Source organism: Myotis daubentonii, chromosome 4 (genome assembly GCF_963259705.1).
Source record: "Myotis daubentonii chromosome 4, mMyoDau2.1, whole genome shotgun sequence".
NCBI lineage: Eukaryota > Metazoa > Chordata > Mammalia > Chiroptera > Vespertilionidae > Myotis > Myotis daubentonii.
In genome coordinates, this window is record NC_081843.1 from 78,535,893 (window position 1) to 78,555,873 (window position 19,981).

At 43.1% G+C, this 19,981-nt stretch overlaps 1 long non-coding RNA gene across 3 annotated transcripts in view; it reads left to right on the forward strand.

Moving 5' to 3' along the window:
* The first annotated feature begins 843 nt into the window (after positions 1–843).
* Positions 844–19,981, forward strand: part of LOC132232434 (uncharacterized) — a 40,097-nt gene continuing 20,959 nt past the window's right edge. Inside the window, exons 1-4 of one of the 3 annotated variants that reach the window (XR_009452424.1) lie at positions 844–968; positions 2,215–2,285; positions 9,572–9,731; positions 17,192–17,245. This is a non-coding gene — a long non-coding RNA (uncharacterized LOC132232434). Of the gene's footprint in view, positions 969–2,214; positions 2,286–9,571; positions 9,732–9,842; positions 10,088–10,746; positions 10,833–17,191; positions 17,246–19,981 lie in introns of those variants that run through there. The other 2 variants (XR_009452426.1, XR_009452425.1) reach the window with 2 other exon arrangements.

Here is a 19,981-nt window from a genome sequence, read left to right on the forward strand (position 1 = left end):
GTACAGTTCCTCATGTTGTGACCCAACCATAAAATTATTTTCGTTGCTACTTCATAACTGTGATGTTGCTACTATTATGAATTGTAATGTAAATATCTGATATGCAGGATGGTCTTAGGCGACCCCTGTGAAAGGGTTGTTCAACCGCCAAAGGGGTCGCAACCCACAGGTTGAGAACCGCTGGTCTAGTGGAATCACTATGTACTTAGTGGTAGCATGTTTCTGATAGGCAAATTGTGTCAGAGACTATTAGTTGCCTACCAAATATTTATTCTCCCCTTTCCTTGATGGTAATGTGTTCTGCTCTTCCAACAGTTTCCAAATTCCCTTACGTGGTCAATGGGATGTATTTGAAAGCCATTAAGTTGGCTTCTAGAAAAACTGTTTCAAACAAGGTTGACTCAGTAGGATAATACATCCATTTGCCATTTTCTCCATCCTTTTCCTTCCTGGCTAGACTGCACACGATGGTTGGAGCTCCTGCAGCTATCTTTGGCAGTAAGGCAGCTTTGATGGTGGAAGCCTTTTGCTATGGGAGGTGGAACACAAACACAAAAGACAGTCAGATTACTGATGCCTACGGGGCCTCCATAGCAGCCTTGGATTGCCTGTTTTGGGACTTCTATGGGAAAGAAAAATACAGTAAGCCTCTATCTCATTCAGGTTTTCTTTAGTTGAGTTTTCTGTTCTTTGTAGTTGAACCTAAGCCTAAGTTAATACACAATGTAACTATATACAATCACCACTTAAATAAGAAATTTGGAAACTCATGACTTTAAAGGGTAACAAATCACTTAACTTAATCATCATCTCTTATTCTATCCTATATAATAAAAGGCTAATATGCAAATAGACTGAAAGGCAGAACAACCAGAACAACCCAACAACTGGTCGTTATGACGTGCGCTGACCACCAGGGGGCGTCATGGAATATGGCGGGCGTCGGCTACAATGGGATGGTGAAGCAGGTGAGCGGGAGCACCAGACCAGGGCAGGTTGCCAGTCGCTATCATCGGGGTGAGCCTCTGATGGTTACTGAAAATTCTTTGCTCCCGCGTGCCCCGCGGTCCCGCCCAGTGCTCACACTTGCTGCTGGCCCCTGGCCTCGCTCGCACCCACAGCCAGCGCTGGAGCTGCCACTCGCACCTGCTGCTGGCGCCCAGCGTTGGTCCCCATCTCTTGGTGCCATCAGTGGGTGCGAGTGGTGGCTGCTGGCCCTGTTTGCCCCTCAGGGCTTCTCCACCTCCCCCTGCTCCTGAGGGGCGATCAGGGCATCAGCCGCAGCTTGCACCCTCTGATGGTGCTGCCCTGCTCGCACCCACTGCTGGAGCCGGCCCCAATCACTCCATGCAGAGAGGGGACTGGGGGCCGTGGCAGGAGGGCCCAGGCAGGGGTGCGGAGGATGGGCTGAGACCCGCCCCTGTGCCCACTGCAGCCTTGCAGCCCACAGTTCCTTTCAAGGTGTGCGAATTTGTGCACTGGGCCCCTAGTTATTTAGATCATCACAATGATGATGATAATATTTAATAGTAAGATAATCCTATATAATAAAGAGTTAATATGCAAATTGACCATCACTCCAACACACAAGATGGCCAAACCATGTGGTCAAAGATGTCTGCCCCCATGTGGCCACAAGATGGCCACCACAAGATGGCCGGCAGGGGAAGGCAGTTGTGGGTGATCAGGCCAGCAGGGAAGGGCAGTTGGGAGGGACCAGGCCTGAAAGGGAGGGCAGTTGGGGGGAACCAGGCCTGCAGGGGAGGGCAGTTGGGGGGGACCCAGGCCTGCAAGGGAGGGAAGTTAGGGGTGACCAGGCTGGCAGGGGAGGGAAGTTAGGGACAATCAGGCCGGCAAGGGAGCAGGTAGGCGTCGATCAGGCTGGCAGGGGAGCAATTAGGGGGTGATCAGTCTGGCAGGCAGAGGCGATTAGGGGCAATCAGGCAGGCAGGCAGGCGAGCGGTTGGGAGCCAGCAGTCCTGGATTATGAGAGGGATGTCTGACTGCCTGTTTAGGCCCAATCCCATTGGGGTCCCGATTGGAGAGGGTGCAGGTTGGACTGAGGGACACCCCCTCCCCCAGTGCACGAATTTTGTGCACCGGGCCTCTAGTATTTATATGAATAAATCTTCCTTTGACATAATCTATATCAATCCTCATTCATTTCTAAATTGAGGACACAGTTACAATAATGTATCTCATTATTTTCCCCAGATAGTCCTTCCTGGATTATCCTCATGTACGTGTACTTCTGTTTCCTGCCGGGCTTCTGAGTGATGCTGACTGTAAGTGCTTCTCCTAATGAGTCCTTCTTCCTGTACCTGCTCATCCTTCATTTTCACTGACATGCAACCCCACGTAACAGGGACATGCAAACCTATGTGACGTGTCATTAAAAACCAACACTTAGACCTGCTATCCAATAGGCAGGCACTCTGTAGATGTATATCACTTTAGGCCAACCAGGGACCATAAGTTCACATTCAGAGAGAAGACAGGTTAGTGGTGCGTCTGATTTATAGAAATCATTCATTGTACTCCCTTCCCATTCCTGACCCTTTCATGGTATCACTGTGTGTATTTTCAGGTAACATCCACATGTTTCTCTGTATATTGGCCAGAGGGACTGGGGATGTTGATGCTTTTTGGAAACACTTAGTGGGTTTGCTCTGGAAATTCTGTCCTATTTGAATTCCACCAATGACCTGGACAAATATGCATAACCTTCAAATTTGGGGGCAAAACCAGACTTCTGTTTCAGTTCACTCTCCAAATTATGACCAAAAATTGTACCTAACACTCTCACAATCAAATTAGAGCTGACCTGAACGTGAAAGGCAGATATGACTTTTTTTCTTCTTGTTTTTTTTTTTTCATACTGCCAACTCATAGTTAAAAAGGCAGAGATTCAAGAGGTCAGATGACATCATCTAATATTAATTTCCTGTGCACAACTGTCTCTGAATTTAGTTGTGTTGCCCACAGTATGGAGGATTTAGTTGTTCGTGGACATTAGATCCTGAGAAACACTGATCATGTGACCTACTTATGATGGTTTGACCATGATTTCGGTTATAGCTAGATTTATGCAGACACATTCAGATTTTGTAACTGAATAATTTACTTTCCCTATTGGGAGGGAGGAATTAATAGTTTTGTAAGTTGATTGAATGACAAACACAAATGCCCTGAAGCTCAGGGAAGAGAATTCGTGCAGAAAATGCAGCACCGGTGAAGGCATCGCTGCGGTTCTGCTCCTGAGGATGGAAGGTGTGCTCCATCACGCTGCGGCAGACACGGTCTGGCCAGAACGTGTGCCCTCGGGGAGGCGTCAGACAAGGCTCTGTTTTTTCCCTGGATGAAGTTCTTGAGTGTGTGGTGGAATTTCCTCTTCATTCATTATACAACATCATTTTCTCTTTTGCTATTGCTTCTGCCAGATCACCTATTTCTTTGTCTCAAAAGGCTCTTCCCAGGTTCTAAAATCATAGGTGCACATGGGTCAGTTCACAGACAGCTGTACCCTGTCCTCCTCAACATTGGCTCTCAGCATCAGTGGCCTTGCCAAAACAGTTGCTTTTAATAATCAGAGAAAAAGAAGTGGGGATTTTAGAGAGTCTGCTGGATCAGGACTGAGAGAAAGGAAGATGTGTGTGGCAGGTCAGGCTTCCATGACGCAAACTCTGAGATGGAGATTGGGGTGCAGTATATGTCTGGGGAGGGAGGGAAACAGGCCTGGGCAGAGGGATAAGCTGTGTGGTGATGCAGCCACAACAGAAGCCTCAGCCAACCCTGCAGAGCTGTCCGCAGTTGGGGCAGAGGGGCCAGGTTCATCCTGATGCATACCAGCAATTCACCTGGCCGCCCCAGGGAACTGGTGTGTGGCCTTGGGTTAGGCAACTGAGGCCCAGCTGTGAGCTAGCAACACTCACCATCCCTACTCCCAGCAGCTGGAGTGATGAGCAGATGCAGTTTGAGCAGCAGTGACCGTTGGAGCTGGTGGCCATTGTCCATCTTGGCCAGTCTCCCCACTCTGCCTGGTTTCTCTGTTCCGTAGCTGGAAATGTGACCCAGGAGAGAACTGTTGGATTAGGAAATGTTCTCTTTCTTTTTAAGCTATGCAAGAATTTTCTAAGATGACCACTTTAAAGTGCAGATGAGCTTTATGTGTTCAACATATAGCTCAACTTACCAAATATATTTTCATAAAGGGAATGTTCCCAGGGACACCTCCAGTACATAAGGCTGAACATAAGGCTATGGGCTGTGGTTGTGCGCACTTTACAGCTGTATTTTCCAGGGGATTTTAACTCCTGTGAGGTCAAGGCTCACCCTTCTCCAGAGCAGCTCATGGTCTGGCCCTTGGAAAGATACTGTTCTTGACTGACTATAACATTTGGACTGATAAACTGCAAAAGTCACTTTTTAATAAACTATTATTGAAAAATCTCACTTTTCTATAATAAGTAATAAAACACAGAAGGCCTGGCATTTGGGAACCAGGGATATGGCTTTGGAGTCAGAAACCTGATTCCCAAACCTGGCTCTTCTATTAGCTCTGTGACCCCCAAGCAAACCCTGTTATCTCTGGGCCCCAGTCTCCTCAACTGATGAGTTGTGGGGAAGATTGGGTCGATCTATGTGAAAGACTTTGTAAATTGTAACAGTTCAGATGTCTTGTCACACTTGCTAGAGCTGGAGGAGAGCTGGGCAATCAGCTCAGGGAGTTCTTCAGGGGCCAGATGAGCCCCAGAGGCCCAGGGAGGTCAGAGGACTCGCTGAAGATTGCACATCTGGTTAGGGGCAGAGCGGAGCCAGCCCCCGGCCCTCCTGACTCCGAGGCTAGTACTTCTCCATGACACAAGCCTGCCTCCAGGATTCTCACTGCAGCAGCAGGAGACTGTGTGGCTCACTCCCATGGAACCGTCAAGAGGATTTCATAATGACGATATGTTTGCCAAAGCTTTGAGTCTGTAATCTGGAAACAAGACACTCTTCAGATCTGAAGAACAATTATTCAAAAATTGTTACCCTGGTCATTATGTGAAAATCCCCCCCTGGGTTACAGTAAAGAGGAGAGGATCTCATCTTGTATCAGTAATAGAATTACTGAGCATGCACATACATGTGGTGTGTGTGTGTGTGTGTGTGTGTGTGTGTGTGTGTAGCTAGTCAGACAGGGAGACAGGGAAAGAAGGGGAGAGAGAAAGGAAGCCTCTTTAAAAGGCAAAATTACTGTGCCATATATTTTATGTTATTTTCTATCCCCCTTATTTAATAAGTCTAAATTGAGAATTCTTGTAATTCTCTTGCGTCAGTGAATAAGCTCTCAGCGTGTTCAAGCCCTGCAGGGCCTGCAGTTTTTCTGCTTTTCTGTAGATATTCATTTCCAAAATTTCATTACCATCCCACATGTGAGTCATTCACTCCCATGCAATCCATTTAAAACCTCCAGCACACTCTGGGAGACAGAAGGAGAAAGCTCAGAAAAAGCCAAGTTGATTCATTTGATACGTTGGGGTCTTGCCAACGTGAAATGGGAGAGGAGGCCCGGCAGGGTAGCCCCAAGGTAGCCAGCAGAGACTGTGGCAGCATCTGATCCCCATCCTCCCCAGCAGGGTGCCCTTTCACTTTGCTGTGTGCTGCATGCGTGGGAGTCTGGGAGTAATACAGTCGGTGAGAGAGAACAGAGATGAGAAAAATGCCTTTAGCAGGTTAATAAAAATATAAGCTGAATGCTGTTAAGAAACAATTACACATGTTGCAAGTGCCTCCAATTGGGATTCAGAAGCCTGGGATTGTAGCCCTGGCCTTGCCATTGGCTGGTCCTACAATGGGGGGCAAGTTATTTAACCTCAGTCATAATGAGGATAATGACGCTTACTCTAGTTATTGCACAATGAATGTAAATGTGCTTGGGAATGTTAGCAGCTTTTTAGAAATGTAAATTTATTTTATGCATTGAGTATGAATTATATACCTGACTTCAGCTGGTTCTCCTATACGATAGGCAAGCATGTAGCTTCTGAGAGGATCTTTTTGGCTCCCTGTTCCTTGGAAAGCACACAGTGGCACAGCACTGCTGGCCTGCTTTTTCTCATTAAGAAGGAAGTCGTTTAAGGCATAAACATGACAAATGAGTCCTGTGGAAGCTTTCAAGTCATTGCCTTGGGATCCCCGACATTGGAGTTGGGCATCTGGGCTGTCATGCTGGCCAGGCCAGGAGATTCCTCACATCAAGGTGTCACTTACCAGTAGGTGCCACTCTGTGAGCTGTTGGCATCACTCATTTTCCCAGCTCTACTTAAGAGAGCTAATCAATATTTCATCTTCCCCTTGGAGCGCCAGCTTGAAAAACAGTGTGAGAAATGCCCGGGGGATGGCCATCCTCTGCCTTCGCATGGAGAGCGTCCATACGGAGAGTCCTGCTGGCAGGGGAGGCTCCCACAAAGAAGCGAGTGCCTCAAGGAGCCGCTGGTGAGGGAGGGGGAGGCATGGCTCCCACATCCTCATTAGTGGTCCTCGTTGTGTGGCATTTAATACCAAAGAAGGAGTCAGATAGTAGCTCTGGGCTGAGTCTTCCACTCAGAAATTCATGCAATAGCTTACTGCTCTCAGACACACCACTGTGTGGCCAGCATGTGCCCTCCAGCCTCAGAATGGACTTCACTGTCAGAGCTGGTCCTGGGATTGTACCTTAATATTTTCTCTGTCCTCAAAATTTCTCTCCTGGGGAAGAGTCACGCTTCCCTATATATAGGAAATTCAACATAGGGTTCAAGAACTTCTGGGGACTGAATTTATCAACACACCAGAATTGGGTTCCCATTGACATTTGGTGGCTAAGAAGTTCTTTCCTTAAGCTCTTCAGCATCCAGCAGAATTGCTTTATTGTTGTGTTGGAGGAAGAAAATGGAGCCTGTGGCACACAAGGGGCATGGCTAACTCAAACTTGGAGAAAAGGGGGGCTTCCATGGCCCTGGCGTGGAGCTAGGCCCAGGGAGTGTGATGCAAATCTTTTCTGATTCACATCAGTTTGTAATGTGGCTTCTCTCAGATTCAAGAAGGCTGGGTTCCGTGAGACATCTATTTAATTAGTTCTAGAGGGGGGAAAAACCTCAAATAGATAGGGGCTGTAGAGAAAAACAGAATTAGAGACAGAGGCAAAGTGAATTGTAGGTTTAAACTAGTTGGAATGAGGGCCTGATCATCCGGGTTAAAATCCCGACTCCATCATTTATTAGCTCAGAGACAATGGAAAAAGTCACCATTACTGGTGTGAGCCGCAGGTTTACCTGACAGTAATGGAGATAATACTAGCTGCCTCCTCTCCCAGCACCCCACGTATCACACAATTGTTAGGATGGGCCAGAAAGTGTTTTGCAAGCCATAAAGCACAGAGCTTCCAGGATTGGACACATCTTGCTCACGTGTGTGCATGCAGTATGTGTAAATGAACACCAGGCAAGCATGTTGTTCATTTAGTGTTTGAGGTTTCCATTTAAAGTTTTCATTTTGTTTGCTAATGGAGTGAAGTGCATGTAAGCATGTCAGGGAAGGGATACTGTGTGATATTTATGGCGGGGTGGACGCATCAGCCAATCTGCACTCGCCTATGGACTGGAAATCTACAACCACAGAAAGTATTTGTCCTGGGATTGGTGTTACATTCATTTTTGGAGAGATAAGTGGGCCTGTGACAAGGCCCTAAGAGTCAAAGACCTACTACAAGAGAAGAGTGTCAAAGGCACACAGTGGGGACTCAACATTATTTCTCTATTCCTAGGAAGCCCCATGATGGTCTAAAATATTTTCCTTCACATCTCCCTGGCTTGGCAAAGTCTTATCTGATCCTGGAAAAAAAAATTTAACCTAAGAACTATTTTAATTTGAATTGTTTTGATTTGTTTTTGGAAGTGATTCTTAGACATCTTTAGTTTATTTTGTGTGGGTTTATTTTTTTTTAAATAGGCACGTTTACATGAAAACCCTCTTGAATTAAAAATAAAGCAATGGTCTCCATATAGGGAAAGATCACTGTGCAATGGTAATTGTGGAATTAGTCTTAGCCTTTGTATGCAATTAAAAATTTATTTTCGCTTTCACTACAAAGAAACGATCAGATTTCAACACCATAGTACATATTAGTTAGGCCAAGTTCACTCTGTATGGCCTTCAGGTGTAAGGAACAATGCATTGAATGCCCCTCCCTCCGCACTGCGCTAAAATCGCATTGCTAATGTTGGAAACTAAAGCAGCTGAAATTAAACAACAGATTAAATATAAAGACAACCTATTTTGTTTCCATGAAAAAGGGGGCCCTCAGGTTTTCTTGTGAAGTTTAAGACCAGTGAAGGCTTCAAAATGTTTCCCAAGAACGACATTTTTAAGAGGGAGGGAAGGAGAGAGAGATACAGAGAGAGAAACTGAATTTTGTAACAATAAGTAATAAAAGTATAAGGTTACACTTTTATATTGGACCTTTTATCCACAGAACTCAGTGAGCTAGAAACATTAAGTACTCACAGATTTATTAGTCCTTATATCTTCAAATTAATTTTATTCACAGACTATAGTTTTCTATCAGCTTTTGGATCTCCATGGAGGTGGTAGTGGTGAGATGTTGCCATTGGACCTGTTTATTAACAGAACGCAACTCAAATTCGAAGGATTCTTCTTTCTGCAAGTCATACAGAGGGTGTGTGTGTGTGTGTGTGTGTGTGCACTCCCATGTCTATTACAAAGACTAGAGGTCTCTTAGCAGCAACCTCTGCTTTTCTGAAAGTATAGTTCTGTGTGATGATAAATTACTTGAACTATTAGAACTTTCACTTGCCCTCCTCCTTTGGTCTCGATTTCATGAAAACCAAAGCTCTTGTCCCTCATCATAAACATGAATGAAATATGAGAGCGAAGGTCCAGGAGATGGTTACTTTCTCCTTGTGGTTCCTCTGGGCTTTGATTTATGACTGGAAAATCAGCAGCTTCTAGCCAACCTCCTCCTCCTCCTCCTCCTCCTCCTCCTCCTCCTCCTCCTCCTCCTACTCCTTCTTCTTCTTCTTCTTCTTCTTCTTCTTCTTTTTAAGATATTTTTATTTATTTCAGAGAGGAAGGGAGAGGGAGATGGAGAGAGAAATAGAAATATCAATGATGAGAGAGTATCATTGATCAGCTGCCTCCTGCACGCCCCCTACTGGGGATTGAGCCTGCAACCCGGGAATGTGCCCTTGACTGGAATCAAACCTGGGACCCTTTAGTCCGCAGGCTGACACTATCCACTGAGCCAAACCAGGTGGGGCCCTGCATCTTCTTTTTTAACTGAATAGTGCTGTCTTTGTTAAACTTGAGGATGTCTGTAGTAAATAAAATCATTGTCTATCCTGGCACAATAAAACACTTTGAAAATGTAACCTGTAAATCTTATAAAGTGAACTGTGCTGTGAATTGTTTGTCGGCACACTTTGTAATATCTTGCCATTTTAGTAGGAGGAAAAAATGTTAGCTTGTGTTTTGCTAAGGCCTTGCCCCTACCATTTTATAATTGAGAATGTTCAAAATGTTCTCATTTCAGCATTAGCGTACGTTGAGTATCACATTCCAAGAATTAAATCAAATGACGAGCTAAGGCTTTATTCCAACATTATGAAGAGGCCAGGAGAAAAATGGGACCTGACAGGCCATCTGCACTACAGGCTCCCAACAACTCTGCATGAGTTGCCTGCAAAACCACGGTAAGCAGCAGCCCCCTCAGAGGGAGGCTCTCTTGACCTTGGGGCTATGGCAGCGTTCGCCTTGGGGCAAATGAAAACTGAAGCACTGTCTGTATTTTTCAATATGCTCAGCTCACTCCAAGCGCATGGATGATCACTGTGCTGCGTGAATTTGTAACCAGCCTGCGAAACTTGGCTGCCACCACATGGGCAAGTTTGAGTGGTGGCTGGTCCTGGTCCAGCGGTAACCACTCCAGCTGTGGTGAATCATGGGGAGGTTGTGAAAGAGCCTCTGTCAGAGACTGGCATCTTGAAGCCCTTTTCCTGCCTGGAGATCATAGAGAAACAGATACCAAGAGCTGAACCTGTCCTATTCAGAGTAGGGCACCAGCATCAGTTCTCCCCTCTCCATTTCAGGCTCAACCTTATTCTCCCTGGTTTCCTTCCAGCCTTAAGTCCCCCCCACCTGACAATACTGCCTTGGTTTTTAAAGTCATAACATTTTGCCTCGAATAAAGCCATTTTGGTTGTTTTGAATTCCACAGCATTTGGTTGATGTGGCTGTTGGCATAAGCAACGTCCTCTTTTCCGTGGAATAAATTCCCAAGCCCTCATTGGGAAATTGACTTCTAGCACTGAAGTGTGAGAACTGGAGTGAAAAGTGGTGCCTCCAGTTACAGTCAGAGAGGATACTGAGAAATCATTTGAAACCTCAAGAAAAGACAGTATTATCTACCAAGTCACTAATCCTACTTCCTTAGGACTCTCAATTCAGGGTGATGACATCTATCTATAATTATTACATCATTTTTTGTTTTGCTATATCAGTAGCAATCAGCATCATAGAAATTCAATGCCATGTAATCTCATATAATTTCAGAAATGATCCAATAATGGATTAAAATGAATCCTGAAACCAAAGAACGAAAATTCAAGGGAAATAACAAAGAGAAATAGATTGGCAGCATAAAGATCCATAAAACATTTTTTTAAAGAAAAAACCCCCAATTATTTTTATTTTATTTTTACCATTCAGTGAAGGCAACCATGCAGTCTGAGATTCAGGAATCCTCTGGTGGAGAATTGAAAATGAAACAAAATGCAATAAAGCAGAACTGAGGTAAAATTTTCACCAGACCTGTTACCCTCTGTAAGCCAAATGAACTTTGAAACTTGATACCAGTTCCCAGTGGTCCAAGTTACTGCCTTTGCTCTTTTTAATACATGGGCTGATTATGGAGCTAATAATAAATGTAATTGAAAATCACTGTTGGATCCTTTGAAGGTTGCTGCCAAATAACATTTTGTGGAAGAATGTAAGAAGAAAAAAAAAGTCCTGAGGGAAACTTCAAACAATATTTTCAAGACTCAGAATCAACAGTCATGGTGTCAGATTTACCTCAAGAAGTTCACAGTGATTATAAATATAATATTAACTCAAGAAAGCACTATAATTTCCCATCTCTTATAAATGTCACCAGAGCACTCATTGTCCTAATTACTTAATTTCAGACTGGCTCTGACTGAAGTTGATTTTTTTTTTATTCCTAAACAAATATGTGGCTAGAACAAAGTACCCAAATCAATCAGCTATTGTCTGTCAATTGCACCCATGACTTTGGAAATGATGCCACTGAGACAAACTGTTTTTTTTTGTTTTTGTTTTTGTTTTTTCTTCACAGAAACAATGTCATTCTGCCCAGACTTTCATTTTAGGACCACGTTTCTGCAGTGAATTAATAGTCCTGGAACTGGGGGAGGGCTGCAATAACAGCTTTCTGCTTTTGATTACAAGGCAGAACGATTTCTGGTTTTCTGTCTTTTGCATTTTGAATGGGACTTCATTTTTTTTCTTATAGTTGCAGTGTTCAGGTGAGAGAAATCTGAGCCTGTTCAATCAAAGCCCCATATTGTGACTAGAATACAAATCACTTCATTCTGGTTCTTTAAGAAATATAGCTTATTTTGAAGCAGAAAGAGTGTCAGGGCAAAGCATAATTGAGAATGTGAGATGGTGTTTGTGAAATCACGCACATTTAAGCTGAAGTCACTATGTGTTGCTCTGGGTTCCCGGGTAGCCAGCTACATACCTCTCCATCAGAAATGTTCTCATGACACTCTTCTAGGGATTGCATTTAAAATAGGATATGTATAAAAAATATACCGAGTCGGGTGTTGGGGAGGAATGTTATCCCAGACGATCACCATGTTTATAACTTGGGGGAGATGGCTAATTGAGGTAAGAGGCATTGAAGCCTGCCGATTTCAGCAGGCAGAGGTGTGAAGAGAAAAAAATGGAGGGATGAATCCTAATCTCCCTTGGGATGTGGAAAATGACTGAATTGCCTTTCCTTTATTTAATTTCCATCCCCTGAAAAAATGATGGTGCCGTTGTATACCTAATCACAAGGCTGACCAAAATCTCTGTAAAGGGCTTTTTCAGAGCGATGGTCCCGCATGCTTAATGGTAAAAGCAAAGAGCTCAAGGCTGAATTAGACTTTCTTGAAAATAGAGTGAAACTTCTTATTTCCTTATTATTATTTATATTTTCCATTAATTAATGCTTCTTCCAAACTCCTGGCATTTCCTCTGTAGAAAGATGTTGTCTACCAGTTTGGCTCCACACTGAACAACACCAATTCCTCTCTCATGTGACTGTCCTAAAAATATTTGAAACAGCTGTCATGATGTCCTTAAGAATTCTTCTCTCCAGGCTAAACAAGCCCAGCCCTTTGTAGGCCATGGTTTTAAGCGCTCTTGTTGTCATAGGTTCTCCTGGCTGGCTGGGTTTCAGGTAACAAAGGTCTTTTCTAATGGCGAGATATTGGGAGCAGGATATGGGGCCCCCATTGTGGTCTGTCCATGTGGATTCTGGCAAGAATTCCTGCTTCACTTACTCAGCTCACTATGGCTCTTTAAAGACAGCGGAAGTTAAATCAGTTATTTTTGGAGGCCACAATCAGATCACTGGCTCCTGTTGGACTTGGAGTCAATCAAAACCACAAGTCTTTTCCGGGCATGCTCCTGCTAAGCCACTGTGTATATATGTATTATAGCTTGCTTGAAGGCCTATTCCCTTGGGTGAATACACAAAGCCTTCTTACTGTGACTTCATCTGGCCTCTCTAATGAAACACCTACCACCCGAATGAATGGGGCCCTTGGATTGTATTTCTCTCCATTTCTGGAAAACTGTCTTTATTCATTTAAAACTAGACAGAAATAATTACTGTTAGACAAGGAAATAGGAAGTTCCAGTATCTTTTCTTTGGATGAAAAACCACTATATTTTGCTTTCATAAAAATTTGAATGGCTCTGCTACTCTCGGGAAATGTATTTTGGATTCTGAAGGTTCACTTCCATAAGCTCCAACAAGGTGCATCTGAGTAAAGGGGACATGGCTATGGGTCAAGGCAGGAGGATGGATTTGAAGTTAGGAGGACTGAATTCTCAACCATTGGTAGTAACTTGCTGGGTTGACTCAAGCTAGTCAGTGGATCATTGCCTGCCTTGTTTCCCATGTCTAAAGGGAGATAAGAAATGCTTACATGGTTAACACTTGCAAAGTAAGATGACACTAGGAAAGCAAGTGACTACAAGTTGCCTATGCTTTGCCCATCACTTTTGACCTCCTTTCCATATATACTTTTCCAGTTGCCTCTAAAAATATAAATCCGCTGGTTCCACAGTTCTAGAACCATGTGACTGTAATCCAAGTCCTGGACCAAACAGAGAACGTGAGAATATTCCTCTCACTATTCTGTCCTCCCATCAATGACACCATGGGTAAACAAGCCCAGGATCAAGGGAGAGACACTCCTAAATGATAAAATTAACTTGTCTCTACAAAGTAATAGCACAATTCATATATATATATATATATATATATATATATATATATATATATTTACAACATATAACTCCATTTATTTATTTTCAAATTTTGAGGTTTGTGCTTGGTCTACATGTAAAGATAGAGAAATAGAAAAAAAAAATTTCCTATTCTGTACAACTATTATTAACCCTGTGGGTGTATTGGATCACTGCCTCTATCACAGTCTGGGTCACTGTCATTTGGGGTCAGTTCCAGCTCCTGGAACCGGGAGTCTACTTCTAGCTGAGAGGGAGCAGGAGACCTGGGCTCCATCCTGGAACTGCCAACCTCTCAGTTCACCTGAGAACTGGCAAGGCCTGAAGGCAGTCCCAGGGCACTTGGCAACAGACCTAAACTCCTGAGGAAATGGAATCTCAGGTGCCAGGACATGGATTTCCCCCTTTGAAGTGAAAGTTTAAACATTGATGATGACCCCAGGCTACACTAGGCTGAGATAGTCTCGGGGGTCAATGCAGGTAGCAAAGAGGAAAGAAGGCAGTTCCCCACCTTTCACTTCTAGGTGAAGTCAGGCCACAAACTGCAGCTCATGGTGGGTTTTGATATGGTAACAGCCCAAATTCCCTCAGCTTCCAATTGATACACACAGAACTATTTTTTGCTGTTGGGGTAAGCCTGTTCTTTGTATGCCTGTCTCTATGCTCTGTAGTTTTTGATTGATTGTGGAACAGGCGAGGAAGCTCTTAGACAAACACGTTCATATTTGTCATTTTTACTTATATCATTATCCTCTCTTCTCCCTACTCATACAGGAGGGTCTTTTCCACTTATTCCTATCTGCAAGCTGAAGACCCAGGAAAGCCAGCAGTGCAGGTCTTCGAAGGCCCGAGAGCCAGAGCTGGTGGTGTAGATTCCAGTCTAGGTCTGAAATCCTGGGAACCAGGAGCATGGAGGGGAGGAGAAAATTCATGCCCCAGCTAAAGTGGTGAGGCAGAGAGTAAATCCCTCTGTCCTCTTCCTCTTGTTCTAGTCAGGCTCTCAGTGGATTGGATGGTGCCCGCATTGGGGAGGGCAATCTGCTTTACTCAGTCCTCCAAACCAAATGCAGGTCTCTTCTGAAATACCCTCACAGACACACCCAGACAGAATGGTTAACTAGCTGTTCTGGGCATCTAAGGACCCAATCAAGCTGACATTTAAGATTAATCATCACACCATCTCCAGAGAAAAAATTCTCTATGTAAATGAAATCCTTTTCTTTTAAAAAATGTTTTTAAATTTGATTTTTTAGAGAGGAAAGGAGAGGGATAGAGAGATAGAAACATCAATGAGAGAGGAACATCATCTATCAGCTGCCTCTTGCATGCCCCCTACTGGGGATTGAGCCTGCAACCTGGGTATATGCCCTGACCAGGAATCAAACTGGCAACCTCTTGGTTCCTGAGTGGACACTCAACTGCTGAGCCACACCAGCCAGGCAAACCAAGTTCTTTTAAAAATTAAGCACCAAATATAACATATCAGTCATGTGGTTTATTTACAATTTGACCTTATCCACACATCTGTGAATGGGTGTCTCTCAGTATATTCCTGTTAACTAACTCCAATAACCTTTCTCAGTTCTCCTTGCTTAATTGATCAAGGAATATACCCTTTGCTCACCTTAGTAGCAAGGTTAGAATCTTAAAGCAAAGGTAGTTTATTTTGTTGGGGGTGCAGAGAGGAATTAGGGGAAGGAATTCAGTGCCAGGAAGGTTCCAGAGACTCTTCAGTGATTCCTGATCACTAGGCTGTTCCACCAGCAGGTGCAGAGCTAAGGGACTTTGATTCTAACAGTCCTTCAATCCCACTGGGGACGGGGTTCATCTCACTGACATTTGCTTCTTGTCAGAACGAGGGAAGGATAGTGCTCGGGCCTGACCTGTCCACTCCCACTTGGACTTGCCCCACCCCTTTCCCAATCTTAAGACTCAGTAACTCAAAACAGAAAAAAAGTGGGTATAATGAATTTAATGAGTTAATGACCCCAAAGTTCAAAAGCTATGCAATAGCTACACACCTTAGTGACAACTTAGGAAGCTTGAATCCGATTGACCTACCACTTCCCAGCTGTGAGCAGCATTAACTTGAACCATATATTGGGGTTGAATGAGTCTTCACAGTTACAGGAATCTGGACTAGGAAATATTTGGTTCCAATGATAGTGAATAAGATTCAATAGGTTGTATTATGGTATAGATTTTCCTTTGTTGAGTTTCTTTTTTTAAAGTTTCAAAAGAACTGCTTTAGGCTTAAATGTATTCACCAGCCATTTAGACACTTAGACACATTGAATATTTAAGGTTCTACTTTACTGCTTACTGAAAGAAATAAATGCATAACAAAATGCTTTGAAAAATGCTTAATTTTTCAACTGCTGATTTAATGTGTAATGGTTCAATAAGACGATGAATCGCCCTGGTCTATAACTACTGAAAAATAGAAAAATTACCCACACTGGTAATTTTGAATCTGTGAATGTTGAATCTGTGTATGTTGAATCTGTGAATATTAAGTTTGTCAATGTAATTTATGACTTGGCAGGTAATATTCCGGTAATTTGCATACTAATTGCTATGGTGGGAGCCAAACGACTTTAATTCGGTAAATTAGTCTGCCTAAGCAGAAGCCGGCAATTGCCTCTGTGTTGGGATGAAGCTTGTTTTCAGGGAAAATGGAGCTCAGGACAGGAGAGCTAGCAGAGCTGCAGAGGCCCCCTGCTGGCAGGCCCCGCACAAGGCTACAAAGCCCACAGCCTTGGCTGAGGTCAAAGGGCTTCATTCTGGGTAAAAACAATACATCCTGTTTCCGTGTGTCCACAACAGAAACAAATAGAAATTTGAAGGCAAAAAAAGAATTCATTCCAGCTTCTTAAAAGAGGTTCTTTTAATGACAGGCATATATTCTTTAATTCTTTCAAACACAAGCTTGATTCTCTCTTTTTTTAAAAAATAAGAGTGTGTCTGGAAAGCTGTAGGAGAATCAAATGATATTTTGAATGCCGTGGGAGCAAAATGCATGCAAAATGATGTTCATCCTCCTCAGTGATAATGAAAGCAAAGCAAAGCAACGAGGTGTAATTTGCTAGCAAATGCTAAAGAGATTAAATGCTTTTATTATTGTCAGGAGCATGGGGAAATGAACATAGCAGTGTAGCAGTAGCTACAAAATTTAAAAAAAAATGCACATATGCTTTGACTTACCAATCCCACTTCAAGAAGTGTAGTCTATAGAAATACAAATGTATAGTGTGAACCATATGAAATTACTGTGATTTGACCATTTTGATATACAAAAACAGTAATTTCAAATGATTCAATCTAATACAAGCATGCTCATTATAGCATCTTGAAATGATGGCAGCTTGAAAAAACACCCTAAATTTTAGTAATAGGAGAATGATTAAATCAAGAGTGGTACATAGCTCATGAAGCTTTTAAAAAGCATAAGGTGGAGCTAATCTATATGAAAAAGGAAAGGTGACCATGGAATATTGAGTAAACAGACAAGGTTATGTGGTGTTAGGCATAATCCTATTTTCGTTTTAAAAAACTGTGTGTATACTAGAATATGCATGTCTTTGTATGTTGTTATTTTTGGATAATACAGGTGTAGAGAACGATTGGGCAGCTGAGTCTTAGCACTGAGAGAGTGGCACTCAGGGTAAGTCTACAGGGAGGCATCTTCTTGGCTTTTTGTGTTGTCTGCATTTGACACGGCCAACGTGCCCTTTTTATGGCTTCAACAAACCCTACAAAACAAAAGAAAATGAAAACAAAGCAAAAACTTTGGGGAATTATTCAATTAGAAAGAATACTTTGTGAACTAAGTCAATATTAAGTAATAAAATATTTCCTCTGCTTGGCATGTTAAGATTTTTACATATTAAACTTTTTAATAAAGTGGGGTGCATGTTTACGTTTTGTGTGTAAGTCTATTTTAAGAGTGGGAGTAAAGCCCTAGCCAGTTTAGTTCAGTGGATAGAGCCTAGGCCTGCAGACTGAAGGGTCCCTGTCAAGGGCACATACCTGGGTTGTGGGCTCGATCCACAATCGGGGCGTGCAGGAGGCAGCCAGTCCATGATTCTCTCCATCATTGATGTTTCTGTCTCTCTCTCCCTCTCCCTTCCTCTCTGAAATCGATAAAAATATTTTTTTTAAAAAAGAGAGGGAGTAAAAATTAGTATGAATGTTGTATTAAAAGTAGTTAAATAAGCTCAACAGCTTCCATAGTACCAGTGCCAAACCAGTCATGGTGATCCTTAATTTTAGAAAACAGAACTCATGAGGGGCTTGCTTGAAAAGGCACATAAGAACGTGAAAGTCATGAATGAGCAACTGGTCTAGATCACCACTTGAAGACACTATTTTAACCTTTGACCCCCCTTTTTGCTACTAGTCCTTTTTTGAGGCATAATTTATATATAAGAAACTTTATGATTCTTAAGTATTAAGTTTTGGAGGAGTTTGACAGATATATTCAGGGATGTGCTGGTAAACTGGCTCTCTAGAAAAAACACACATAAAAACAAAGCCTGATTTGTAACATTTGTTAATTTTCATAGTTTAAATACTCTCATTATAGCTGATTTCAAACTAGCAAAGGTCTAACATCTGGCTCAGAAAATTATTCTGATTTATTTAAGAATTGCCTTTGAGGAGTATGAGAGCCAGACTCAGGCCACTGCTGAATGTGTTTAACTGTGAAGCCATCACCCTGATTGAGTTGATCCACCTTCACCCTGCCCTAGACAGCCACAGTTCTGGCTTTTATTGCCATGGAATAGTTTTAAACTTTACATAAATGGAACTACAGAGAGTATTGTTTGTGGCTTCTTTTGCACAACGTAATATTTTTGAAATTCATCCACGTTGTCACAAAATACACTATTTAAAAATTATTGTCTTTTCCTATAAATCTATTATCTGCGTCCTTGTATGGATCCTTGGCTCATTACTAGAATAGAATCTGCACTTTAAGACATAGTTTTCCTCCTTTAAAACTCCCCTTTCTTACTTACTTCCTCTAGTTGTAATGTTGGCCACACTGTACATACAATGTGAGAGAAAGTAGGACATTCAAAATATTCTAAATTTCAGCTCTCACATGTTATCAAATGAGAATTGAGTTGGGGGGAAATCATGGATTCTCATCAGAAGCTGTTCCCCATTTGACTTCTCTTTTCATGGTGTGTGTGTGTGTGTGTGTGTGTGTGTGTGTGTATTGTAAATCTCTGAATATGATTATAGTGAAGCTTGGCTACCATAACATACACCAGCCAGACACAAACCTAAAAACAGCCTGACTTTGGTTCACCAGCTGGAGATGTTTTCCATGGCAACACCCTAGACCAGGGGTGGGCAAACTTTTTGACTCGAGGGCCACAATGGGTTCTTAAACTGGACCGGAGGGCCGGAACAAAAGCATGGATGGAGTGTTTGTGTGAACTAATATAAATTCAAAGTAAACATCATTACATAAAAGGGTACGGTCTTTTTTTTTTTTTTAGTTTTATTCATTTCAAATGGGCCGGATCCGGCCCACGGGCCGTAGTTTGCCCACGGCTCTAACTCACCATAAATCCATTGTAAGTCAGAGACTACGGATAGGCCTGTGATGTCCAGGCAGAGGCGCTGGGAGCTAAATGCAGGAGCTCCCCAGATAAACTGAAGAGTCCGATGGCTGTGATAATGTGCACTGTCCCTGAGAATTGCTATGAAACTACCATTTTGTGGTTTCTAAGCCATTTCCTCAAGGTTTTCAAAAGAGTCATTTCCAATTGCTATAAAGCTGCTACTGTTTTTACAAAGAAGGACAGAAACAATGGGTTTTGAACTAATGGGCATTTCAAATCATCTCCTCCCGATGGGAACCCATTCCCCTAAATTCTGATCGGCTTTTATTTAAACGTGTCAGTTGGGACTAGGTGAATATTGGGAATGGATTTCAGGGAAGAATTTTGGAACACTTGTATTGATTGTGTACACAGCCTTCCTCTTTCAACCGGGACTAGCCACACTGAGCCTTGAGATCCATGGACTGCAATCACTGGTCACATGGCTGTCCCAAGTGCCCATGGGAGGCAGGCTGGGGTTTCTGCAGCTTCCTGCTTTCCAGACTTGGCCTCTTCCTCTGCTCTGGCCTAGCTCCACTCAGATGTCTGGCTGTCCTTGCTCCAAGCTCTGGCAGGGTGCGAGGCTGAGACTGGGCAGCTTAGACTGTTGAGCCCATGGAGATCTGGGGGAGGGACAAGCACCATCACAGCATCTGCACTGAGGGCATGTTTCTGTGCACTGCTCCTTGTCAGTGGCCACCCATTCCAGGTAAACAAGGACTCCTTTGCCTACTCTGGGGTCAAAGACTCCTCGAAGGCTTTGTAAAATACCCTTGAACTACATG